This window comes from Mus musculus, assembly GCF_000001635.26.
Source record: "Mus musculus strain C57BL/6J chromosome 5 unlocalized genomic contig, GRCm38.p6 C57BL/6J MMCHR5_RANDOM_CTG1".
Classification (NCBI taxonomy): Eukaryota; Metazoa; Chordata; class Mammalia; order Rodentia; family Muridae; genus Mus; species Mus musculus.
In genome coordinates this window covers 83,635-110,960 of record NT_187056.1, presented here as the reverse complement: position 1 = coordinate 110,960, position 27,326 = coordinate 83,635, and the positions used below count along the sequence as shown (strand labels likewise).

The following is a 27,326-nucleotide window of genomic DNA, read 5'->3' as shown; positions in this document are numbered from 1 at the left end:
GGCAAATACAGAAGTGGATGCTCACAGTCATCTATAGGATGTAACACAGGGTCCCTGATGGAGGATCTAGAGAAAGTACCCAAGGAGCTGAAGCTGTCTGCAACCCTATAGGTGGAACAACATTATGATCTAGTCAGTACCCCCCAGAACTCGTGTCTCTAGCTACATATGTAGCAGAAGATAGACTAGTCGGCCATCATTGGGAAGAGAGGCCCCTTTTCTAGCAAATTTTATATTCCACCGTACAGGGGAATGCCAGGGCCAAGAAGTGGGAGTTGTGGGTAGGGGAGGAGGGCCGGGGGAGGGTATAGGGGACTTTTGGGATAGCATTTGAAATGTAAATGAAGAAAATATCTAATAAAAGAAAAGAATAAGCCTCAATTTACCCAACCTTCAGCCCTCAGGATTGTTATAGACATGAGGTTACAATTCTACAGCATCAATTCCTTGGTTCAAACCTATGACTGGCTGTGACCTCAAGATCTCCCACAAAAAGCGTTTCAATTGTTAATAAACTGGCTAACATTCTCTTCCCATCTTATGTCTACAAGTCCAGAAATCCCTGGTTTCGGGGTTCTTGAGCAGAGATAATACCCTTACTTCAACAACCTCCTTCCTGCTACAAGCCCCAATTGAGGTGTGTTATCTTCAGACTGACAACCCCAATAAGAACTAAGTTGTGGTTTGGAAAAGTCACTTTCCTTCCCTATGACTTCGATTTCTGTGACTTTTTTGTTTTTTATCCTAGATCCTGGTGTTTCTCCTGCACTTCACAGTTCCCAGAGCTGTGATGCAGTCCACAGGACAGACTCTCTTCTCACCTCCCTGTCTAGCCTAGAAGCTTCTTCCCTGTGACTATCCTGGCAGGGATGAAAGGGGAAGACAGTCTACACCAGTGGGTCTCAATCTTCTTAATGCTGTGACCCTTCAATGTACTTGCTTATGTTGTGGGAACCCCGACCAAAAAAATTATTTCATGGTTACTTTTTAACTGTAATTTTCCATGGTTATGAATTGTAGTATAAATATCTGATATGCAGGATATTTAATATGGTATATCAAAGGTGTCCTGTCACACAGGTTGAGAACCACTGATTTAGTAGATGCACTGAAGAAAATAGTGCAATTGATAAAACTCATTTTAAACTCATTAAAATTTTAGTATCTGATTCTAAAATCTCTTCACCAGAAGGGATTTGTGTCTGCACTGTGTTTTTGATCACATTCTCCCATATGGTCCTCAGGCAACAATGTTCACCCAGGAGATAAAGAACCAATGCTTCCTTTTGGCATTTCTGCCCTGATAACCAGGGATATTATAAAAACGTTGTTCTAGACCCCTGCCCACCAAATAAATGCTCAGTCAACTCATATCTGCTGTTCTGAAGACTTACTTTTTTTTTTAGATACTTTCTTTATTTACATTTCAAATGTTATCCCCTTTCCTATTTTCCCCCCCAAAAAGACCCCTATCCTCTCCCCCTACATCTGCTTCCCAACCTACCCACTCCCACTTCCTGACCCAGGCATGCCCCTATACTGGGGAATAGAACCTTTACAGGACCAAGGACCTCTCCTCCTATTGATGACCAACTAAGCCATCCTATGATACATATGCAGCTAGAGCCATGAGTCCCTCAATGTATTTTCTTTGATTGGTGGTTTAGTGCCAGGGGACTCCGGGGTTACTGGTTAGTTTATATTGTTGTTCCTCCAAGGGGATTGCTAACCCCTTCAACTTCTTGGGTCCTTTTTCTAGATCCTTCATTGGGGACACTGTGCTACTTCTAATGGATGACTGTGAGCATCTACTTCTGTATTAGTTAGGCACTGGCAGAGCCTCGCAGGAGACAGCAATATCAGGCTCCTATCAGCAAGCTCTTGTTGGCATCTGCAATAGTGTATGGGTTTGGTGGTTGTTTATTGGATGGATTCCCAGATGCGGTAGTTTCTGGATGGTCATTCCTTCAGTCTCAGCTCTGAACTTTGTCTCTGTAACTCCTTCCATGTTAATTTTGTTCTCCCTTCTAAGAAGAAGTATACACACTTTGGTCTTCCTTCTTCTTGAATTTCATGTTTTGCAAATTGTACCTTGGGTATTTTGCCTGCCTCTGCCTCCCAAGTGCTGGGATTAAAGGCATGTAGTTTCCATCCTTGTGTTGGTGTTTTCCCATTATTATCCTCTGAAGGGCTGGATTTGTCAAAAGGTATTGTGTGAATCTGGTTTTGGCATGGAATACTTTGGTTTCTCCACCTACGGTAATTGAGAGTTTTGCTGGATGTAGTAGCCTGGGCTGGCATTTGTTTTTTCTTAGTGTCTGCATAACATTTGTCCAAGATCATCTGGCTTTCATAGTCTCTGGTGAGAAGTCTGGTGTAATTCTAAGAGGTCTGCCTTTATATGGTACTTGATCTTTCCCCCTTATTGCTTTTAATATTCTTTCTTTGTTTTGTGCATTTGGTGTTTTGATTATTATGTGACAGGAGGAATTTCTTTTCTGGTCCAAAACTATTTGGAGTTCTGTAGGCTTCTTGTATGTTCATGGACATCTCTTATTTAGGGTGGGAAAGTTTTCTTCAACAATTTTGTTGATGATATTTACTGGCCCTTTAAGTTGGAAAACTTCCTTCTCGTCTGTACTTTTTATCCTTAGGATTGATCTTGTCATTGTGTCCTGGATTTCTTGGATGTTTTAGGTTAGGATCTCTTTTGATTTCTCATTTTCTTTGATTGTTGTGTCAATGTTTTCTATGGTATCTTCTGTATTTGAGATTCTCTCTTCTATCTTTTGTATTCTGTTTGTTATGCTTGCATCTATGGCTCCTGACTTCTTTCCTAGGTTTTCTATTTCCAGAGTTGTCTTCTTTTGTGATTTCTTTATTTTTTCTACTTCCATTTTTAGATCCTGGATGGTTTTGTTTAATTCTTTTACCTGTTTGGATATTGTTCTCCTCTATTTCTTTTTTTTAAGATTTATTTTATTTATATGAGTACACTGTAGCTGTCTTCAGACATACCAGAACAGGGCATCAGATTGCATTACAGATAGTTGTGAGCCACCATGTGGTTGCTGTGAATTGAACTCACCTCTGGAAGAGCAATCAGTGCTCTTAACTGCTGAGCCATCTCTCCAGCCCTCTCCTGTATTTCTTTAAGGGAGCTATTTATGTACTTATGTATTTATGTACTTCATTTTCATTGTGAGAAGTGGCTTTAGATCCATATATTGCTTTTCTGGTGTGATGGTATATCCAGGACTTGCTATGGTGGAAGAGTTGGGTTCTGATGATGACAAGTAACCTTGGTTTCTGTTGCTTCTATTCTTATGCTTGCCTCTTGCCATTTGATTATTTCAAGTGCTCCTGCCCTCAATTATCTGATTGGAGCCTGTCTTTCCTCTAATCCCAGTTGAGTCAGAACTTCTCAGAGTCCAGCTTTCTTTGTGATCCTGTGACCCTGAGATCCTGATATGACCAAGCTCCTGAGATCCTGGGATCCTGGGTGTTAGAGTGCCTGGAAGTTGTACCTCCTCTGGGGACAGTGGGGCTGTCTGCTGAGTTCAAAACCAATATAGACCACAGCTGACCTGAAGGAACCTGAGACACTGGTCAGTGGGGTTCCTGTGTCTGTGCTCCACCTGGGACCAGGCACTCCCGGTTCTCTTTGAACAGATGTTGTGTCCTACTCACCAGTGATCCTAAGATCCTGGGCATGCTAGGGTACCTGGGGTGGGGGTAGAGAATCGGACAGTCGGTAAGACTGTCCACTGAGTTCGGGCCCAAGGTCCTGATGACTTACTTGATAACTGACTTACTGGGGAAGAGTGACCACATCTGACTTTTTAGGTCTATCAAGCCTCAGGCTCTGAACATTAGTAGCTGCAAAAACAAATGCTGTCATCAGAACGCTCACAAGAAACAAGAGAGAAAGGAGTTTCCTTCACCTACTGTTCTTGGGATGCTGCAGCATGGTATTGTGGGAAAAGACTTCTGGAAAGAGGAGAGGCCTGGTCACAGTGTATCCTAACAGGAAGAAGAGAGAATGTGGTATTCAGCTTGATTTCTCTCTTTAATTCATGTCGCATCTGCCCTCAACCAGCAAAAACGACATGGCCACCAGTTCTTCTCACAGCAGTTTATTCAGCAAGCTTCAGTCTTCATCTCTCTCCCTCTTCATCTCTCTCCCCCAAACCCCGGGCCTCTCACTCTTATATACTCTCAGCCCCCATCCACTCACGGCAGGCTGCATCACCTCACCAGGCACGCAGCTTCAGCCAATTAGGGTGGCAGGGGCACGTCTCCACCAAATATGGACTTGTTTACACCCCCAGCATCTTAGTGCACGTGTGCAGTTCTCACGATGGTCGTGGCTTATTTTCAGGTGTATGAGAAAGTTCATAAGACTTGACAGAAGTCCCGGGCACCATCTTGGGACTGCTGCCACACCCACTCCTCACAAATTCAGTTCTGGCCTTTAGTCCATTTATGGTGCCACTCCCATTTAAGTTGGTTCACCTTTCTACTCAGTCACAGGTTTTAGGAAACATTCTCAGGTGGATTTCCATACAGATTCTAAATCCATAAACATGCTTAGCCATCACTTGGAACCTGTAGTGGCTATTCCTGGTTGTCAACTTGACTATATTTGGAATGAACTACAATCCAGAATTGGAAGGCTCACCAGTGACCCTAATCTGGAGGCTGGGAGATAGAAATTTTTTATCTGGATGTTGGTATGGAGATCTTGAGGCATAGTGGCTATGGATTCCAGAAGAATAAGACAGGGAGATCTCAGAGTTCAAGCTCATCTGGGATTAAAGGTGTGGTGGAACACACCTTTAACCTGGACTACACCTTCTGCTGGAGACCATATAAGGACATTGGAAGAAGGGATTCTCGCTCTCGCTCCTTTGCCTGCTTGCCCTGTGGGACTGAGTAACTGCTAGATCCTTGGGCTACCTTTTACAGCGACTACTGAACCATTGTTGGGAATTGGACTGCAGACTGTAAGTCATCAATAAATTCCTTTACTATATAGAGACTATCCATAAGTTCTGTGACTCTTGAGAACCCTGACTAATACAGAACCTAAACACCAAAATTAGATAAGTAGATATTTTGGCATTGGGATGAGGTATAAGGTTTTGGCAAAAGAGATCATCTCTCAACTAGACAGGCTCTAACCACCTAAGAAAGAGGTCCCTGGGAATTCAGGAGAGTTAGTTTCTGAATTGAGTTAAAGTTGAAGGTGTGGTAGTTTGAATATTTGTTACTAGAAAGCACAACTTGCTCTCACCTTTGAGGATTCCATTTGCTGACTCACTAGGGCTCAAAGAGCAAATTCTTGGACATATTTAATGCCTTTAGCCACAGTTTTGTACCTTTTCGCCAACTTCACTGAAAACTTGTAGTGTTCTACTCTGGGTGCTAAGAGCCATTTATGGGGCTGGGCCTGGTGGATCATACCTTCAATACCAGCATCATAAGGCAGAGAGGTAAAAAGAGCTCTGAGTATTGTAGGGTAACCTTGTCTGCAGGTTTCAAGCACAGCCAAAGCTACACAGAGAAACTGTCCAAAACCAAAACCAATCAAACAACAACAGAAAAAAAAACATTTACATAATGGTTAACTTTGTCACTATGGTGCAGTTTAGACCCATCAAGGAAATATACCTGATGGCGTTGTGTAAAGAGGTTTTTGCAGATGCTCCAATCTGAATGTGGAGGTGCTGTTTCATAGGCTGAGATCATCATCCCATGTGCTGGTGTCATAAGAGAATAAGAAAGGGAGTGCAAACTGACTATGACTCTCTGCTCCTGACGGTGCACATATCCTAACCACTTACCTCTCACTCTTGACACCATGTCCTCCTTTCAATGATGGACAGTATTCCCTTGAACTTTGAGACAACGAAGATCCTTTTCCAGGTAAAACTGCTTCCTTTGGGAATTTCTTCACAGCAAGTGTCACTGGTCTTACTAGGAATCAGGCAGAGGTATTGGGTTTCTTAACAGATGTTAAAGGAAAGTTACTTTCTCTTGGGCATAGAATATGAGAGTTGAGTTATACACCTGACCCTGAAAGAACCTGTCATTTTAATCTGCACCAAAGATTAGAACATTACATTATATTATCCCTTTATCTTATGAGTTAATCCCACAAAGGAGACCATCCCACAGGAGGGCTGGTTCACCTGAAGATATTCCAAGGACATGGGAAGAATGATCAACCCCATAATGAGCGCCTGTTCTTACACTTCCCTACTACCAGTTGGTCAGTCATCTTCACTGCCAAACTAGCCTGTTGCCTTGGTTCCAACTCAAAGTTGTAAATGTAGTCTTTCTCCCTCCCAAGACCTGTGTAAATTCTAAACATGCCTGCTGAAATATTCTGGGCCTTTTGCCATTTTCTTCTGTAGACAGCCTTTTTCTATTCTTTTTCTATTGCAAACCTCCACTGCTGCCCCTAACTGTAAAGACATGACTCTTCCTCATTAATTTCTTTTTTAAAAAAAGAATTATTAGATATTTTCTTCATTTACATTTCAAATACTATCCCAAAAGTCCCCTAAACCTCCCCTGACCCTGCTCCCCTACCCACTCCACTCCCACTTCATTGCCCTGGCATTCCCCTGTACTGGGGCATATAAAGTTTGCAAGACCAAAGGGCCTCTCTTCCCAGTGATGGCCGACTAGTCCATCTTCTGATACATATGCCGTAGAGACACGAGCTATGGGGATACTGGTTAGTTCATATTGTTGTTCCACCTATAGGGTTGCAGACCTCTTTAACTCCTTGGGTACTTTCTCTAGTTCCTTCATTGGGGGCCCTGTGTTGCATCCTATAGATGACTGTGAGCAACCACTTCTATATTTTCCAGGCACTGGCATAGCCTCAAAAGGGACCGCTATATCAGGGTCTTTTCAGTAAAAACCTGCTGGCATATGCAACAGTGTCTGCATTTGGTGGCTAATTATGGGATGGACTCCTGGGTGGGGCAGTCTCTGGATGGTCCATCCTTTCATATTAGCTCCAAACCTTGTCTCTGCAACTCCTTCCATGGGTATTTTGTTCCCTAGTCTAAGGAGGAATGAAGTATCCATGCATTGGTCTTCCTTCTTATTGATTTTTTTTTTTGTATTTTGGCAAATGTATCTTGGGTATTCTAGGTTTCTGGGCTAATATCCACTTATCAGTGAGTACATATCAAGTGATTTCTTTTGTGATTGGGTTACCTCACTCAGGATGATATCCTCCAGATACATCCATTTGCCCAAGAATTTCGTAAATTCATTGTTTTTAATAGCTGAGTAGTAGTCCATTGTGTAAATGTACCACATTTTCTATATCCATTCCTCTGTTGAGGGACATCTGGGTTGTTTCCAGCTTCTGGCTATTATAAATAACGCTGCTATGAACATAGTGGAGCATGTGTCCTTATTACCAGTTGGAATATCTTCTGGGTATATGCCCAGGAGAGGTATTGCTGGATCTACTGGGTCTGCAACAAGTACTATGTCCAGTTTTCTGAGGAACTGCCAGACTGGTTTTCATCTTATCTGGTACCTTCTTGGATTTACTGCTGGCTTCTCTTCTTCTCAGACTCTAATAAGATGATATAGACACTTCCTTCTGAATTTCATTTTCAATTCTTTTTAATGTAATTCATCTCAGTAAGAAGGGCCACGAAGGGATTCCCAGGAAGCTGCTGAGTCTTCAGAGGCTGACTGGCTGACTGGCATTCACTGACATAGGGAAGATGGAATGCTTCAGGCAGGAAACTAGATGCAGTAGACTTGGGGAAGCATTAGTATATTAAATAGCCATGCCTTGCTCTCCCAACATGTCCCACTTAACATCCTGTCACTAACAAATAAAACAGGACCTAATACCGTAATAGATTTTTTAAAATCTTATAGTATATTAAATTAAAAACACCAGTCCCACCAATCAAAAACTTTAGAATGTTCTCAGATGGAATTTGAGGCTGATATGAGAGATTTTTCAGCTTTTTAAACCATACACAATAACATTTCCAGCAATGTAAATATTTTTTAATTTAGTTTTTAATTAGGTATTTTCTTTATTTACATTACAAATGCTATCCAAAAAGTTCCCCAGACCCTCCCCCCACTCTCCCCTCCCCCTCCACTCCTACTTCTTGGCCCTGGCGTTCTCCCGTACTGAGGCATATAAAATTTGCAAGACCAAGTGGCCTCTCTTCCCAATGATGGCCAACTAGGCCATCTTCTGATACATATGCAGCTAGAAATATGAGCTCCAGGGGTACTGGTTAGTTCATATTGTTGTTTCGCCTATATGGTTGCAGACCCCTTTAGCTCCTTGGGTACTTTCTCTAGCTCCTGCATTGGGGGCCCTGTGTTCCATCCAATAGCTGACTTTGAGCATCCACTTTTGTGTTTGCCAGGCCCTGGCATAGCCTCACAAGAGACAGCTATATAAGGGTCCTTTTTGCGCTCCACTATGATCATAGCAGCCTTATTTATAATAGCCAGAAGCTGGAAAGAACACAGATGCCCCTCAACAAAGGAATGGATACAGAAAATGTGGTACATTTACACAATGGAGTACTACTCAGCTATTAAAAAGAATGAATTTATGAAATTCCTAGGCAAATGGATGGACCTGGAGGGCATAATCATGAGTGAGGTAACCCAATCACAAAAGAACTCACATGATATGTACTCACTGATAAGTGGATATTAGCCCAGAAACTTAGGGTACCCAAGATATAAGATACAATTTGCAAATCATATGAAACTCAAGAAGAATGAAGACCAAAGTGTGGACACTTTGCCCCTTCTTAGAATTGGGAGCAAAACACCCATGGAAGGAGTTACAGAGACAAAGTTTGGAGCTGGGATGAAAGGATGGACCATCTACAGACTGCCATACCCGGGGATCCATCCAATGTAAATATTTTTACATTTTTACCGATATATCTAAGAATTGATTTAAGATTTCTTTTTTGAGTTGCTACCATAAGAACTTCATGAAACTGCTTTTATGTTCAAATATGAAATTTCGTGTAAAGTAAATCTTTTTTCAGAACATTGCTACTCCTATTTGGCACAAGAATAAAGTATGTTTTATTCCCTTAAAGATCAGAGATGGTTTGTCTGGTTTTCTTTTGTTTTGTTTTGTTGTTGTTGTTGTTATTGTATTGTTTGCTTGGTATTGGGGGGGGTGGTTGTTCTTATTGTTTTCTTATCAACAAGAGGAACTCCACTTCTCCCCTGGATTGATGTGTCAATGTTAACTCTTTGTTCATGACACAAAGAACCTGAGCATTGCATTGTGAGACATCATGGGATCACTTCCAGTAACAATACACATACAAAATTACACATACACACATGAACTTACGGGTGTGTGTATAGATGCCTAATATATATAACTACAACGTGCTGAGTCTTATTTACTCTTTACTTTGTATATGTGTTTTCAAGTACAACCACCTGGAACTGCACAGCAATTAGGAGGCTCAGGTTTTTGTAATAATTCCCCCCTCACTCAGCAGCCCTTAGTTAACTGCAATTTTTGAACTAGAGGTGGGGTTCTCTGAGATTTACCCCTTCCCATCAAATCAAATTGTAGATTGTGGGGGGATCTGTGGTGGTGAAGAGGAGAAGTGAGGAGGAAAGTGGCTTTTTGCTCCAGAGGAGTCAGGAAAACTTTCAGAGTTCTAGAACCTAAAACTTCAGCCTGTCCTTGCTTGCAATAGGAACACTGTCACCTCAGGTAAGTTAAACACCTGCATTCTGCAGCCCACCCTGCCACTCCATGCTGAGGACATTAGGTGGCACAAAGTACTGTAATTTCTGACCCAAGATTTGCAGATTAGAGATTTGTTTCAAACCCAAATTCAGTTTTATCTTTAACTGAGTGTTTTCTTTGATAATTTGTAAGTCTTAATTTTTGAGACAACATTTTGCTATGTTGCCCAGATTGGCCTGGAACAGACCATGTAGCTAAGAGTGGTTGGAACCTGAAATCCACCTGTCCCTGTCTCCTGAATACTTGAGTCATTGGCATGTGTCACCAAATCCAGCCTCAGCTCCCAGGGGCTCACATTACAGGCTGTTACTCAAGAATCTTCTGTTTCATTTTAGTGTTTCTGGCTAGTTTGATTACTTAGTTAGTTTTTGCTAAGCTGAAACATGGTCTCCAGGCTACCCCAGAAATATATATGTATCTTAGATTAGTTTGAGCAGCAGAGACCTTCTGCCTCTACCTCCTAAGTGGTGGGACACAAGTCCAAGAACCGTATCCTCTTAACAGCGTGTGGTGATGAAGAGTGCTCAAAGCATGCTAGACAAGCCTTCCTGAAACTCACTACATGTCTAGTATCTACATTTAAACTTTTATTTCAATTACTTTTTGTCAGCATTCAGGAAACATAGACTCATTAGAGAAAAGTGAAATTCTCATAGATAAGAGAAATTTATAGAAAAATACATTAAATATCTTGAAGAGGGGTTTTCCTCTGTTGCCAATAAGAGAAAATTCTGTTGGGTTGGAATTTGTGTGTGATTGTGTATAAGTGTGTGTGTGTGTGTGTGTGTGTGGAGAGAGAGAGAGAGAGAGAGAGAGAGGGGGGGGGAGGGAGGGAGGGAGGGAGAGAGATGTGTGTGTGTTTTGTGACAACCTGACACTGGCTAGAGTCATCTGAGAGGAGGGAATATGCCTCCATAAGACTGTGCTATAGGTAAGCCTGTGGAGCATTTTCGTAATTAGTGATTAATGGGGAAGGGCACAGCCCATTGTGGGTAGTTCCACACCTGGGCTCATGGACCTGGTTCATCACAGCAAACAATCCCAAAGACATAACCTGGTACTGGCATAGTGGGCTGTTGTTTTGACACACCTGATCATGTTTTAGGGAGGATTGTGGAAGGACTTTGGAAATTTGGACTAGAAAATCCATTGAGTGAGGAGATCTGAGCTAGGTGTTCTGTAGGATGTTGGAAGGTAAGAGCATTGAGAGCAGTACAGATGATTGAGGCATGGCTTGAAATGCTTCAGAGGAAAGCCAAGACACTACTGAGTCATTTGAGTTAAGTCTTCATAGTTCAGATTTTAGCTTAAGAATCAGCTCTTGATTAACAAGTCACCAGAACAAGTAAAGTGAAACCTTTGATTTCCTGAAATATCAACAGGTCAGCTGGGGCTGAAGAATCAGCTGAGATAATAGACCAGCATTATTGAGGTAAGTTCATCTGGAAAGTGTTCTTTCAGAATCCAAAGAAGCTTTATTCCAAGGTTGACAGGTGAACTCGGTAGTGAAAGAATCACCCTGGTGGTGCTGTTTTTGAAGTTACTAAGGGGAGAACAGGTGAAGCTTGGCACTGGAAAGCAGTGCTGGAGTCTTGGAGTCTTAGGGTCTAGGAAAGGCTATGGGTGAAAGTGCTACCCAGTTGAGAGACCCAGTTGAGTTGGAGATGCAGTACCTAGGCATAAGTAACAAGAACAGCAGATATGGAATGGAGCCAGCCTGAGCCTAGAAGACAAGCTCTGTGTGCTATACAGGACAGAGTGGAGAAGTGATCCAAGCCCTTTGAAGGAACCAAGAAGAGACAGGGTAGTACCCAGACATTGGACATTGAGTACATTATACTCTTGCCATTGAGGTTGGCTCTAATCTGATTGTGACTGTGCCCTGGTTCTCTCCTTTTTTGACATTTGATTTTCACAAGAGCCCAAACTTGAGAGACTTTGAATTTTGAAAGGAGATTTTTGTATTTTAAAAGGGAATGGATTTTTTTTAGAATATTCTTCTATAATATATATGACACATCTAAAGCACATTTTCCTCTTCTACTCCTCCCAACTCCCTGTCAATATATACCTCCCTCCCCATATCCTATCCCCCTTTGTTTTCTCTTCAGAAAAAAAGCAGGTTTCAAAGGGATGAAAGCCAGAGACAACAAAACAAGGCAAGACAAAGGCCCCAAGGCTGTACAAGGGAACCCAATAGGAGAAAAGAGACTAGATGATTTCCATTAATGTATTAATTTATTTATTTTACATCCAGAATGCAGCTTTCCCTCCCTGTCTTCCCAGTCACTCCCTCTCACCTCCCTTCCCTCCACTCCCCTTCATTTCTCCCGAGAGAAGTGGAGGCCTCCAATGGATTTGCCTTGGTATATCAAGTTTCACTGGACTAGTTGCATCCTTTTCTATTAAGGCAAGAAAAGGCAGCCAAGTTAGGGGAAAGGGATCCAAAGGCAGTTAGCCCCTGGCCCTGCTATTAGGGATCCCATGGAAAGAACAAGGTGCACATCTCTTACATCTGTGTAGGGAGCCTATTTCTATCCTATGGATGCATTTCGGTTGGTAATTCAGTCTCAGTGAGCCCCTATGGGGCAAGGTTGGTTGAATTTGTAGGTTTTCTTGTATCCTTGACTTATCTGATTCTTCAATCTTACCTCCCCCTCTTCCACATATTCTTCAAGCTCTGCCTAATGTTTTGCAGTGGGTCTCTGCATCTGTTTCTATGTGGTGCTGGATGAAGCCTCTCAGATGGCATGTAAGCTAGGCTCCTGTCTGTAAATATCCACACTATTGTTACTATAACATCAGGGGTGGTGTTTCTCTCATGGCATGGGTCTCACATTGGGCCAGTCATTCATTAGGCATTCCTGCAATTTCTGCTGCTTCTTTATCCATGCATATTTATAAGCAGGAAAATTTGTGTGTCAAAAGTTTGTGGGTGAGTTGTTGTCTCCATCAGAAGACTTGCCTAATTACAAGAAGTGACTGGTTCATGTTCCATAGGTCCTATTGCAAGAAGTCATAGCTAGGGTCACTCACTCTCATAGATTCCAGGGAGTTTCCATTGTCCTAGTTATCTAGCTCATCTCAGATATTCTCCGCAGTCACAGATTCCACTTCTCTCTCGCTTCATCTTCACCATATGTGACGACTCTGGTTACTGTCCAGAATTTCCCTTACATATAGTTCCCTCCATCCATCTACTCCTGAAGTGTACTTTATTTATGTTCTTATTTAGATTCAAATATCTTCTGCTGGACCTTTCTTCTTAGTTTCTTTAAGCCTCTGGATAACAAGGTTATCCTGTACTTTATGGTTACAATTCACTCCTGAGTACATGCCACATTTGTCTTTATGAGTCTGGGTTTAGCCTGCAAGTTTCATGATGTCATTGATTTAACAGCTGAGTAGTATTCTGTTGTGTAAATGTAGCATATATTCATTTTCCATTCTTCAGTTGAGGGACATTTGGGTTGTTTCAAGTTTCTGGCTATTTCCAATAAAACTGCACATAGTTAAAACACTATTCTTGTGGTATGACGCAGCATCTTTTGAGTATACGACCAGGAGTGGTATAAGCATTTCAGAGATAATTATTTCCAATTATTTGAGAAAGCACTGAATTTATTTTCAGACTGGTTGTACAAGTTTGCACTCCTATCAGCAAAGGAAGAGAGTGTTTCCCATGCTCCACACCCTAGCTAGCATGAACTGTTGCCCTTCTAAAGGGTGTAAAATGAAATCCCAGAGTCATTTTGATTTGGATTTCCCTGATGACTAAGGATGTTGAGCATTTCTGTAAGTGCTTCTTGGTCATTAAATATTCCTCTGTTGAAAATTCTATTTAGCTATGTACCCCTTTTTAAAATTTAGGCTATTTGGTTTGTTAGTGTCTACCTTTTTTAGTTCTTTAGGTACTTTGGATATCAGCCCTCTTTCAGATGGAAGGTTGGTGGAGATATTTTCCCAATCTCTAGGCTACTGTTTTATCCTTTTGACCACTGTCCTTGACAAAAATCTCCTTTTCCATACAGGAGATGTTTTAGTTTCATGAGGTTCCATTTATTACTTTTTGATCTTAGTGACTGAGATGTTGGATCTTTCAGGAAGATGTCTCCTGTACTAATGGATTCAAAGCTATTACCCACTTTTTAATTATATTTAATGTATCTAGGTTTAGGTTGAGGTTTTTGGTCCGCTTGGACTGGAGTGTTCTGTAGGGTGATAGATATGGACCTATTTGAATTCTTCTACATGCAGACATCCAGTTAGAACAGCACCATTTGTTGAAGATCTTTTCTTTTTTGTTGTATGGTTTTGCCTTCTTTGTCAAAAACCAATATCAATAATTGTAGTGGTTTATTTCTGGGTCCTCAATTTGGATCAACCTCTCTGTCTTGATACCAATGATTCAAGGTTTATTACTATTACTCTCTACTACCACTTGAAGTCAGAGATGGTGATGACTCCAGAACTTTTATTATACAGGACTGCTTTAATTATCTTGTTTATTTTTCCATATGAAGATTATAATAGTTCTTTCCATGTCTGTAAATAATTGTGTTGGGATTTTGACAGGAATTGCATTGAATCTGTAGATTGCTTTTGGTATTACAGCTATTTTCACTAGATTGAGGCTACCAATCCATGTATGTGGAGATTTTTCCATGTTCTGATATCTTCCTCAATTTCTTTATCCAATTTCTTTCAATTTTCTTTCTTCAAAAACTTGAAGTTCTTGTCATTGGTGTCTTACACTTGCTTGAGTAGAGTTACACCAAGATATTTTGTAAGTATTATAAAGGGTAATGTTTCTATAATTTCTTTCTAAGTCAGTTTATCATTTGTCTAAAAAAGGGTTATTTTTTTTTACAGTGAGTTTTGTTATCTAGCCATTTTGCTGAAGGTGTTTATCAGTTGTAGGAATTCTCTGATAGAATTTTGGAGATCTCTTATCTATACTATCATATGATCTGTGACTAGTGATACTTTTTCTTCGTTTCCAATTTTGTCCCCTTGAAATCCTTTAGTTTTTGCTCTAGCTAGAATTTCAAGTACTGTGTTGAGTAGATAGGGAGAGAGTGGGAAGACTTGTTGCTGGTTTTACTGAGATTGCTTTAGGTTTCTCTTTTTAATTTGATGTTGCCTATTGGTTTGTTGTATGTTGCTTCTACTATGTTTACATATCCAACATGTATCCTGATAACCTTAAGACTTTTAACATAATAGGCTGTTTTTGTCAAAGGCTTTCTTATCATACAGTGATATAGATGGTCCTGTGATATTTTTAAGGTTGTATTTATGGTGAAATACATTGGTGAATTTTCATATGTTGAACTCTCCTTGCATCCCTGGGATGAAGCCTATTTAATTATGGTGGATTATGTCTTTGATGTGTTCTTGGATTCAGTTTCCTATATTTTATTGAGTATTTTTGTATAAATGTTCATAAGGGATGTTAATCTGAAGTTCTCCTTTATGTTGAGGCTTTTTATAAGTTAAGTAACAGGGAGACTCTGGTCTTAGAATGAGTTTGTCAGTGTTCCTTTTGTTTCTATTATATGGAATAATTTGAGGATTATTGGCATAAGCTCTTCTTTGGAAGTATGGTAAAGTTCTGCACTAAAGCCATCTGACCCTAAGAATTTTTTGGATGAGTGATTTTTAATGACTACTACTATATCCCTAGGGGTTATAGGACTAGACATTTAACTTGACATTGAGTTTTAACTTTTGTAAGTTGCATTTGCCTTGAAAATCATCCATTTCATTTAGATTTTCCAGTTTTAAGGAGTACAAGTTCTTGAAGTAAAACCTAATGATTTCTTTGGTGCCTGTTGTCATTATTTTCATTTCTGATTTTGTTAATTTGGGTAGTGTCTCTCTGCCTTTTGTTAGTTTGACTAAAGATTTGTCTGTCTTGTTGGTCTTCTCAAAAAACCAACTTGTTTGCTTGATTCTTTGTACTGTTCTTTTTGTTTCTAATTGATTGGTTTCAGCTCTATTGTCTACAACTATTGGATGTGTTTGCTTCTTTTCTTTCTAGGGCTTTCAGGTGTAGTATTAAATTGCTAGTATGAGAAATCTAATTCTTTATAAAGATACTTAGTGTTATGAATTTACCTCTGAGAACTGTATTCTCTGTGTCCCATAAGTTTCGATATGTTCAGCCTTCATTTTTACTGAATTATCAAAAGATTTTAATTTAGTTCTTCTTTGACCCAGTGATCATTGAGTAGAGAGTTGTTCAGCTCGTATGAGGTTGTTAGTTTTCTGTTGTTTCTATTGTTATAGTAATTGATAAGACACAGAAATTTATTTCAACTTTCTTATATCTTTTTAGGTTTTCCCTGTAACCAATTACATGTTTAATTTGGTGAATGTTCCATGAGGTGCTGAGCAGAAGGCATATCCTTTGTAATTGGGTGAAAGGGTCTGTAGATATCTGTTATGTCCACTTGAAACATACATCTCTTTCATTATTTCTCTGTTTACTGTTTGTCTCAATGACTTGTCTTTTAGTGAAAGTGGGGTATTGATGTATCACACTATTAATGTGTGATACTCCAGGTTTGAATTTAACTTTAGAAAAGTTTGTTTTATGTTTGTGTGTGCTTTGCATTTGGAGCATAAATGATCATACTTGAAACATTCTCTTAATGGATTTTTTTTTTACTATGAAGTGTCCTACAATAATTTTCATTGAAAATCTGTAAAAATATCAAGATGGCTACACTAACTTGCTTTTTTGGTTTGTTTGCTTGGAAAATCTTTTTCGAGACCTTTACTCTAAGGTAATGTCTATCTTTGTTGTTGAAGTCTGTTTATTATATGGAGTAGAATGCAGGATGTTCTTTTCACATCCATTCTGTCTGTGTCTTTTTACTTGAAAATTGAGTCCTTGATGTTGAGAGATATTGATGACTAATGATTGGTAATTCCTATTTTGATGTCGGTGATGGGTGTGTGTGCACGTGTGTGTGTGTGTGTGTGTGTGTGTGTGTTCCCATGCTTTTGGTTTTGCTGGTGTGGAATTACTGTATTTGGGTTGAAGTGTTCCTTCTAGTATCTTCTGTAGGGCTGTATTTCGAGATAAATATTGTTTAAATTTTGTTTTCTCATGGAAAGTCTTGTTTTCACCATCGACAGTGATGCAAAGTTTTACCTGGGTATATTTGTCTGGGCCAGCCATTCGTAGTTTCTGCTGTAAGACATTTGCCAAGGCCCTTCTGGATATAAAGTCTCCTTTGAGAAGTTGGGTGTAATTTCAATAGGTCTCCCTTTATATGTAACATGACCCATGTAGCATCAAGTGGAGGACACTGGGATTCAGGGAAGCAACATACTGGAACTTTGACCCACTTGGACTGAGTATTTTGCAGGGTGATAAATATGGATCTATTTACATTCTTCTACATGCAGGCATTGAGTTAGACAAGTACCATTTGTTAAAGATCCTTTTTTCCATTGTCTGGTCTTGGCTTTGTCAAAAATCAAGGGACCATGGGTGTGGATAATCAATTCACTTCCATTGATCAACCTGTTTGTCTCAATACCACCATGCAGTTTATATAACTACTGCTCTGTAGTACCAGTAATACCACTTGAAATAAGGGATGGTGATAACTCCAGAAGTTCTTTCATTGTCCAGGATTGTTTTAACTATCTTAAGTTTTTTGTTTATTCATATGAAATTGAGAATTGCTCTTTCAAGGTCTGTAAATAATTGTGTTGGAGTTTGATGGGAATTGCATTGAATCTGTAGATTGCTTTTGATAAGGTAGCCATTTTCACTATGTTAATCCTACTGATCTGTAGAAAAATGGTATGACTCCCAGCCTGCTATCTGCAAGGTGACTTAAGGATTTCTGTTAATCTCAGCATACTGGAACATGGGAAAGACATTCTTTCTCAGCAGAGAACCCTGATGTTCAGCCAATTTAGCTGTGTGCCTGAGGAAGTAGCCTTCATGGCCATTATTATCTCATTAGAAATGTACTTTGTTTTTAATTAAACTAAGCAACACTTAAAAGAGGTGGGCCACTGAAAGACTTCTCACACAGCAAGGAGGTTTGGGTCACCATGAACCTAGATAAGTTATTGCTTGGAATATGGAAGCTGTTGAGAATTAGAAGCTGTAGGAAAACTTTATTCTGCTTGCCTATAAAGATGATTGAATGCTCAATAAACTATGCATTGGCACACTGTTACTATGCATCCCCTGTGTACTGATTAATGCAACTCTACCCTTGGTACCCAATGAGTTAGACATTGATACCAATCTGTGAGCCTGGAAGATCTTTCCATGTTCTGATGTCTTCCTCATTTTCTTTCTTCAAGGACTTGAAGTTCTTGTCATACAGGTCTTTCACTTGCTTGGTTATACAAAGATATATTATTTGTGATTGTTGTGAAGGGCATTGTTTGCCTAATTCCTTTTTCATCCCATTTATCATTTGTATAAAGGCAGGATACTGATTTTTTAAATTAGTTTTCTATCCAGCCACTTTACTAAAGATGTTTATCAGCTATCAGATTTCTCTGAAAAATATTTGGACTCATAAACATATGTTATTATATAATCTGTGAATAGCAATACTTTGGCTTCCTCTTTTCCAATTTATATCCTATTTTTTTTTTCTATGCCTTGTATCCCTGATCTCTCCAAGTCTTTCAATATAATATGTTGGATTTTGTCAAAGTCTTTCTCAATAGCATGTAATTTTTTCCCTTGGTGTGTTTATATGGTAGATTACATTGATGTATATTTTTTGGGGGTGGGGGGTGCGTCAAGACAGTGTTTCTCTGTGTAGCCCTGGAACTCACTCTGTAGACCAGGTTGGCCTCGAACACAGAAAATTGCCTGCCTCTGCCTCCCAAGTGCTAGGATTAAAGGTGTGTGCAACCATGCCTGGCTGCATTTTTGTATTTTAACCCAACCCTGCTTCCTTGGTATGAAGCCTACTTTATCATAGTGGATTGTGACTTTGATGTCTTCTTGGGTTCTGTTTGCTAATATCATATCGAGTATTTTTGCATCAGTGTTCATAAGGGAAAGGTGTCTGAAATTTTCTTTGTTTGTTGAGGCTTTGTGTTGTTTAGGTATCAAGGTGACTCTTCCTTCATAGATTAGGTTTGGCAATATTCATTCTGTTTCTACATTGTGGAATAGCATGAGGGGTATTTGTAGTTGTCCAGTAGCCATGGAAGAACTGGGTTGCCTGGAAATGATAATGGATGGAATGCAAGAGAAGGATGAAGCGAAGATAAAGTTTCTGATCAAGGCTCCAAGTTTAATATTCAGCATTTTGTTTATACAGGGAAAGCCCACAGACCTCATTCTTTGTTTCAGCTGGAATATGTTGCAAAGAAAGCACAGAAGGCAGTCTATTCCTCTAAGTTCCTGTAGGAAATTGCAGGTGCAGACAAGTCCACCTAGGTTGTAAAACCCATTGTGGCAAGCACTCAAGATCTGTTTATCCTGCTCAAGGCTGGGGAAAGAGCACACAAGTAATGATATTATCTGTTCTTGGAAAGTCTGGTAAAATTATGCACTAAAAACCATCTGCCCCTGGCAAAGTTTTGGTTGAGGTTGGTATAGAGATTCAGAAGTTCAAACCATTGTCATCAAGGCAGGAGCATGGTAGCATCCAGACAGAGCTGAGAATTTTACATCTTTATATGAAGGCTGCTAGTGGAAGACTAGCTTGCAGGATAAGTAGAACGTATTGTTTAAATTGGGTTTTGTAATGGAGTATCTTGTCTTCTCTGTCCATGATGATTGAAAGTTTTGCTGGGTATAATACTCTGGGTTGGTACCTGTGATCTCTTAGAGACTGTAAGACATCTCCCCAGTCCATTATGGCTTTTAAAGTCTCCTCTAAGAATTCTCCTGTAATTCTATATTTTTATGTTACTTGGCCTTCATCCCTATCACCTTTTACTATTCTTTTCTTTGTTCTATATGTTTAGTGTTTGATTATTATGTGGCAGAAGGATTTTTTTTTCCAATCTACTACTTGTTCTTTAAGATTCTTGTATGTTTATAGGCATCCTTTCCTTTAGGGGAAATAAATTTTCTTCTATAATTTTGTTAAAGATATAATGTCAGCCTCTGAGGTGGGGCTTGAGGCTTATGAATATAGCCTGGTTGTGCCAGGCCTCCAAGAATGCAGGAGGAGCTAGCTGTGGACCAAGAAATAGACAGCAGAAGGTTCAGGGATTGCAGTGTCAGAACTCCCTAACACTGAGTTTGCTCAGAGGGGCCAGGAGGCAGGGAATTGTGATAGTGCTCAGTAATATTTTATACATCAAAGCCACTAGCAAAACATCTTAAGCTAACTTTATTAACAACCACCATTTCAACTCTTTCTAAGGTTGGTTGACATTAATAAAAATCTACAGCTCTAAGTCCTTTCTGAGGGTGGTGGTTAAACCATTAATCTGCTGTGAAGCCATGTTTGGAAAAGATCATTCACTATTAATGTATGTGCCAATGATACTACCAGGCAAGGGGCTGGAAGCTTCCTTAGAGATTTCATAGAACTCATAGATTAGGAGGGGCATGAGAGCAAGAAGCAGAGCAAAACTCCATAACAGCATGAAGTCCACAGGACACAGCCTTCAGGGCTCTGCCTCTCCAAGGCACACCCATTGTGATTGTGCCAAATGTGAAATTCCATGGATTCTAAAGTTTTTTCTTGATCCTCTAGTTCAGCTCTAACATTCATTTTTGTCCATATTTTATTTCCTTGTCATAGAATTTGCCATTGGTAAGTTAGGAGCATTGGCTGAGGACAAGTAGGAGGACATTGATCTGAGTCTGTCATCTCACATTCCAGAAAGTCCAGGGGCTGCAGAGTATCTACTACATTCTCTAAATGCTTGAAGAAGCTTCATATATAAAGGGAATTGGACACAAATCATGTCCAGATGTCTTAGTTGACTGAGGCTCTAACTCTGGGAAAATTAGTATAGGCATGCCCTATAAATCTGGTTAGAAATGATAGAGACCCTTTACAATAATGAATCTAATTTAGCCAAGCTTTCCACAATTGTCCAGCTTGGTTTTAGGTGGCAGTGTTAGTATTATTTTTGACCTCTTTAAAATGATCATGTCAGTATATGCACTCAGAACTTGTATATCCTGAGAGGTTTGTAGTCCAAAGGTAATTTGGGGTAATAGTTGTCTGTTTAGTGGCAACCCTGGCTAGGTAGAACACAGCTGTCAACTGAAATTGTCCACTGTTTGTGGAGAATCTCCTGGCATAGAGGCATCAGTCAGTTCGACCCAGTAGTTAGTATTACCACAGAGACCTCACATGTTACTATTAGGAGTAATAGAAAACTTAAACTTTTTTTTAGATTTATTTATTTATAATGTGTACAGCATTCTGTCTGCATGTATCCTGCAGGGCAGAAGAGGGCACCAGATCTCATTATAGATGGTTGTAAGCCACCATATGCTTGTGGGGAATTGAACATAGGACCTCTAGTAGAGCAAACAATGCTCTTAACCTCCAAGTCATCTCTGAGGCCCAAACATAAACATTTTAAATATCATTATCTTAGGGTTTCCATTGCTTTGAAGAGATAGCATGACTAAGGCAAGTCTTCATCAAGTCAGCTTTTCATTAACCAACCAGGGATAATTGGGGAGCATTTTTACACCACAAAGATACAGGAGATGGATAAATACTCTTGACAATGCCTGTGCCTAGACTGTACCCAGTTCTCAGGATACAGAAATCATCATCTGAGTACACAAAGCACAATATCCTCCTCCAAAATCTCCCACCTTTAGTCCAAAAAAAGGCTTTATCCATATAACAAACTATACAATAGGAACAATGATGAAAAAGTTATCAAAACGTATCAGGTAAGAATTAGGCATAATATCCAGTCCACTTGTATTATCCAACATTGGAGAATGTACTGTACTATCTATGCTCTCTCCTTGAGTTCAGAGTCCTGTACTTAAGTCATTTTCTATCATAGCTTGCAGTTGTCATCGTGAAAAAAAATCTACTTAGACCTAAAATTATCTTTTTAAAGCATTTTGCTTAATCTAAAATATCTTCAGGTTAATTGTGAGATTAAAAGCATCTAGTGCTCCACCTCATTCGAGATTTGATAAGGAACATAACTTTAGTGTGCTTGCACAGTAAGCAACTTCTAAAATTATTGAAAAAAAAAAAAAAAAACAGACAGCAGTCTACATGGAGAACTACCCAAATTTTCTATATAAAATTGGACTATCCAACTTAAGTCTTCTGACCAGTATGATATAAATTTTTGAGAAGCAGGAAGTATGAAGAACTTGCCCCCCTTGGACCTGGTAAAGTTCAGCAATCAACTTACTTTCTCTTTCTCTCTCTCTCTCTCTCTCTCTCTCTCTCTCTCTCTCTCTCTCTCTCTCTCTCTCTCTGGTGTGTTAGAGGTTGTGATTGTGTGGACTTCCCTTATTTTGGTTATTCTGTAATGGAATTATTTTCCGTTTGTTTTTTTTAATCTACATGAAATGGATGATTTTATTGTATTTTGTTATTATTTTTTTTATGTATGAGTGCTCTGATGCGTTTGCACCGACATGCCAGAAGAGGGCATAAGAGCCCCTTATAGATCATTGTGAACTACCAAGTGGTTGATGGAAATTGAACTCAGAACCTCTGGAAGAGCAGCCAGTGCTCTTAACTGCTGAGCCATCTCTTTAGCCCCCCTGTAGTTTTTAAAGTTGTAGTTAACCTGTTGGGCTGAAGTTTTTCATCTAAAATTTTCTGTAGGTCTAGATTTGTTGAATAGATATTTTTAAAGTTTGCTTTTGACTTGGAATATCTTTTCCATCTATGGTGACTGAGAGTTCTGCTAGGGATAGTAGTCTACATTGGCATCTGTGGTCTCATAAAAGATGCAAGACATCTGTTCAGTTCAGGCCCTTCTATATTTTAGAGTCTCTGTTGAAAAGTCAAATGTAGAGCTCTGCCTGACCAGTGGCACCAGTTCCTTCCAGTCTGGGCCAATGTCCTGAGCAGAACTGGGGTGTGAACTCCACAGCCAAACCCACAACACCCAGAGAAGATCCACTCCAAGGTGTTAACACTCCCGGGATCATAGAGGAGGACACAAAATCTGCCCCAACACCTGAAGTAACTGAGACGAATGGGACCCGGGGAACCCAGGAACTCCATCTGACCAGTGGCATGGATTTCTTCCAATCTGGGCCAGTGGGCCCTGAGCAGACCTTGGGTGTGAACTCAGAAGCCAGCCCCACAATACCCAGAAAAAAATCCACTCCCAGACGCTCTAACATGCCCAGGTCCTCAGGGTCCCAGGAGCTTGGTCACACCATGATGGCATGGTTCCAGAGAGAGCTTGACTTCCAGGAGTTCTGACACACACAGGACCTCAGGAATTCAGGATCCTAGGACTTCAGGAACCCAGAATCACAGGATCACAGAGAAAGCTGAACTCTGAGGAGTTCTGACACAACTAGGATCACAAGAAGGACAAGCTCCAGTAAATAGCAAGGGCAGGTAGCTCTAGATATAATCAGATAGCTGGAGGCTATAAAAACATAAGCAACACAAACCAAGGTTACTTGGCATCATCAGAACCCAATTCTCCCACAATAGCAAGTCTGGGATATACCATCACATCTGATAGAGCAAAATTCAAATCTAAAATCGCTTCTCAGGGTGATGATAAAGAACTTTTTTTTTAATTACGTATTTTCCTCAATTACATTTCCAATGCTATCCCAAAAGTCCCCCACACCCTCTCCCCCCCTCCCCTACCCACCCATTCCCATTTTTTGGCCCTGGCGTTCCCCTGTACTGGGGCATATAAAGTTTGCCTGACCTATCGGCCTCTCTTTCCAGTGATGGCCGACTAGGCCATCTTTTGACACATATGCAGCTAGAGTCAAGAGCTCTGGGGTACTGGTTAGTTCATAATGTTGTTCCACCGATAGGGTTGCAGATCTCTTTAGCTCCTTGGATACTTTCTCTAGCTCCTCCAATGGGGTCCCTGTGATCCATCCAATAGTTGACTGTGAGCTTCCACTTCTGTGTTTGCTAGGCCCGGGTAAGAAGGACATAAATAACTCCCTTAAATACAGGAGAATACAGGTAAATAGCCAGAAGCCCCTAAAGAGGAAACATACACCCCTTAAAGAAATACAGGAAAACACAATCAAATAGGTGGAGGAAATGAACAAATCCATCCCAGATATAAAAATGGATATAGAAGCAAGAAAGAAATCACAAAGGGAGACAACCCTGGCGTTTAAAAACCTAGGAAAGAGATCAGGCATCACCAACAGAATACAAGAGATAGAAGAGAGAATCTCAGGTGCAGAAGATACCATAGAAAACATTGACACAGCAGTCAAAGAAAGTGCAAAAAGCAGGTTGACAGATTCCAAGTAAGAAGGCCTGTCAAGTTGACAAACTGGGAGAAGGTATGGGTGGAGGAAGATAAAAGGAGCTGAGAGACATAGATATTGTTTTTATGACTTTTCTTTACCACAGGCTGCCACAAACCACTACAGCTGGGTAGGAGAGTCCCTGGGATTGGATTCTCAAAGTCAGGTGGGTAAGGATTTGGTGGTGACAAACAGAAACAAACACAGAGGCAGTTTGAATCTGACTGTATTCTGCAGCTCTCAATCAACAGAGAAACTGGTGTTACAGCTCTGAAAAGCTGTATTCAGTGAAGCAGCAAAATAGAACAGACATAATCATTTACAATAATCATAATCATGTACAATAATCATTTTATACATCAAAATACAAAATCATCTAGGGATACTGGCAAATTCCCAAGAACAAGCTAATGAGTTTTTATGATCAGGTACTGTTAACCTCTAGTTCCTGTTCTTCTGTAATTCTTCAAAACATAAACTGTTTTAATTCTATTTAAGACTTTCTTAAACAAGATTCCAAAACCTACTTCTGATGACACACATGCAGACACATATAATATTATTGTTGGGAAAGTTTATATTTATCACTACTATCTTATACGTGATTTATAAAGTGAAGTCCTGGTTTTCCAAGAGATGAGGTCATGTTTAGTGATTCCATTTCAAGAGATGGTTTTGTAACCATAATACTTAAGATCTTGGGCTGGTGAGATGGCTCAGTGGGTAAGAGCACCTGACTGCTCTTCCAAAGGTCCAGAGTTCAAATCCCAGCAACCACATGGTGGCTCACAACCATCTGTAACAAGATCTGACTCCCTCTTCTGGTGTGTCTGAAGATAGCTACAGTGTACTTACTATAATAATAAATAAATAAAAAATCTTAAAAAAAATACTTAAGATCTTGGCCTGGGCTATTAGGAACATCTTGTATATAGGAAAAGGAATAGAAAACATAAAACTGATACGAGAACTATGGCTCATTAATTTTTCTCCTGTGAGGAATTTCACAACTGGTTCCAGGAGGCCTCCCCCTTTTGAAGTCAAATGCCTTAGTCTGTGGAAATTGTCACACAGATCTTTACTGGAGGTGATGTGGCAAAAGGCCAACCTAGATATCCATATGTGAACTACCTTAGCTGATAACTTTATCCACCTACTCAAGATTTTGAATCCTGACACGTCTGGCATCCATGTGTTCATTTTAACTCATCTCAGAGGGCATTTGTTGCAGAATCCTTCAATTTAGATACTTTATTCTACTTAAACAACAATAATGTCATCTAAAGAAGGGAACCATGTTCGTTTGCTCTTTCTTTCTTTCTTTCTTTCTTTCTTTCTTTCTTTCTTTCTTTCTTTCTTGACATTTTCTTTATTTACATTTCAAATGTTACCTCCTTTCCTCCCTGCCATTGAATTCTCCCTATACTGGGACATAGAGCCTTCAGAAGATCAAGGGCCTCTTCTCCTATTGATGCCCAATAATGCCATCTTTGGCTATATATGGTGGAGAGACATGGGTCCCTCCATGTCTTCGTTTGGTAGTTTAGTCCCTTGGAACTCTGGGGGTTCTTGTTGGTTGATATTGCTGTTCTTCCTATGGGATTTTAAACCCCTTCAGCTCCTTCAGTCCTTTCCCTAACTCTTCCATTGGGGAGCCTATGCTTAGCCCAATGGTTGGATGTGAGCATCTGGCTCTGTATTTCTCAGGTTCTGGCAGAGCCTCTCAGGAGAGCTATATCAGGTTCCTGTCAGCTTGCACTTTTTGGCATCCACAATAGTGTCTGGGTTTGGTGACTGTATATGGCATGGATAACCAGGTGGTGCAGTTTCTAGGTAGACTTTCTTTCAGTCTCTGCTCCATACTTTGTCTCCATATTTGCTCCTGTGAATATTTAGTTCCCCTATCTAAGAAGGGCCAAAGTACCCACACTTTGGTTTTTCTTCTTCTTGAGCTTCATGTAGTCTGTGAATTGTATCTTGGTTATTCCTAGGTTTTGGCCTAATGTCAACAAATCAGTGATTGCGGACCATGTGTGTTCTTTTGTTATTGGGTTACCTCACTCAGGATAAGGCCCTCCAGGTCCAACCATTTGCCTAGGAATTTCATAAATTCATTCTTTTTAAAGGCTGAGTAATACTCCACTGTGTAAATGTACCACATGTTTTGTATCCATTCCTCTGTTGAAGAGCATCAAGGTTCTTTCCAGCTTCTGGCTATTATAAATAAGGCTACTATGAACATAGTAGAGAAAGTATCCTTATTACGTGGTGGAGCATCTTCTGAATATATGCCCATGTGTGGTATAGCTGGATACTCTGGTAGGACTATGTCAAATTTTCTGAGGAACAGAGAGAGACTTATTTCCAAAATAATTGTACCAGCCTGCAATCCCACCAGCAGTGGAGGGGTTTTCCTCTTTTTCCACATCCTCATCAGCATTTGCTGTCACCTGAGTTTTTGATCTTAGCCATTCTGACTGGTGTGAGGTGGAATCTCAGGGTTGTTTTGATTTTCATTTCCCGGATGACTAAGGGTGTTGAACCATTTCTTTAGGTGCTTCTTGGCATTTTGAATTTCCTCTGTTGAGAATTCTGTTTAATCTGTTACCCATTTTTTAAATTAGATATTTTCCTCATTTATATTTCCAATGCTATCCCAAAAGTCCCCCATACCCTCCCCCAAACCCCCTACCCACCCACTCCCACTTTTTGGCCCTGGCATTCCCCTGTACAGGGGAATATAAAGTTTGCAAGTCCAATGGGCCTCTCTTTCCAGTGATGGCCAACTAGGCCATCTTTTGATACATATGCAGCTAGAGTCAAGAGCTCCATGGTACTGGTTAGTGCATAATGTTGTTCCACCTATATGGGTTGCAGATCCCTTTAGCTTCTTGGGTATTTTCTCTAGCTCCTCCATTGGGGGCCCTGTGATCCGTCCAATAGCTGACTGTGAGCATCCACTTATGTGTTTGCTAGGTCCTGCATAGTCTCACTAGAGACTGTTATATCAGGGTACTATCAGCACAATCTTGCTAGTGTATGCAATGGTGTCAGTGTTTGGAGGCTGATTATGCGATGGATCCTAAGGTCAAATCTAAGTGGATCAAG

At 40.1% G+C, this 27,326-nt stretch overlaps 1 protein-coding gene across 1 annotated transcript in view; it reads left to right on the top strand.

Annotated features, from left to right (window-relative positions):
- Positions 1-9,724: 9,724 nt before the first annotated feature.
- LOC100862115 (PRAME family member 8-like) overlaps positions 9,725-27,326 on the top strand; it is a 59,899-nt gene continuing 42,297 nt past the window's right edge. Inside the window, exon 1 of the mRNA XM_006542769.1 lies at positions 9,725-9,763. The gene's annotated coding sequence lies outside the window, so the exon portion shown is untranslated. The remainder of the gene's footprint in view (positions 9,764-27,326) is intronic.